We start from the raw sequence: 694 nt of genomic DNA, 5'->3' as shown, positions 1-694 counted from the left end.
CTAGATAACCCGAAAATTCTGGAGAGAACAATCGTCAGCAAACACAGTATTGATATAATCTTCAGATATGTTTTGGAAAACAGAGAGGACTCCCCGGGGCAGGACGAGAGCAAACGCTACCTGTCTTACCCGGGGGGATTGAAGCACGGGTGTTAGATACCATGGTATTGTTTCCTTTAACCTTTGTAGACTTGGATTTAACCGAGAGGGAACTTGCATTAAACTGAGGGCACAGTAGGGGATGGAATCTATATTGTTTTTTTGTTTTTGTTTTCGTTTTTTTCATTTTTTCATTTTATCTCTTTTTTCATTTTTCATTTTTATATTTTATCTCTTTTTCCACTTTTCATTTTTGTATTTTATCTAATTTTTCATTTTTATATATTATCTCTTTTTCATTTTTCATTTTCATTTATATGTCTATTTACTCATTTTCACCAAAAGACTATCCTAAACTAAATATTTAAATGAACGAAAAAAGTGGAGGAAATGGTTGGATATTATACATACTACTGTTAAGAAAATATTTTTTCACAAAACATTATGGTTAAATAAATCTTTGGAAAAGCTTCTACTGTATCAATAAATAAAGTAGATAAAGAGTTTAACTACTAATAAAACACTAAGCCATGAGGATATAAATTGTTGCAGTGAATAAGATCCCTCTAAACAATATCATATAATTTTCAAAGTA

Source organism: Penaeus monodon, chromosome 27 (genome assembly GCF_015228065.2).
Source record: "Penaeus monodon isolate SGIC_2016 chromosome 27, NSTDA_Pmon_1, whole genome shotgun sequence".
NCBI lineage: Eukaryota > Metazoa > Arthropoda > Malacostraca > Decapoda > Penaeidae > Penaeus > Penaeus monodon.
This window is presented reverse-complemented; position numbering follows the sequence as displayed.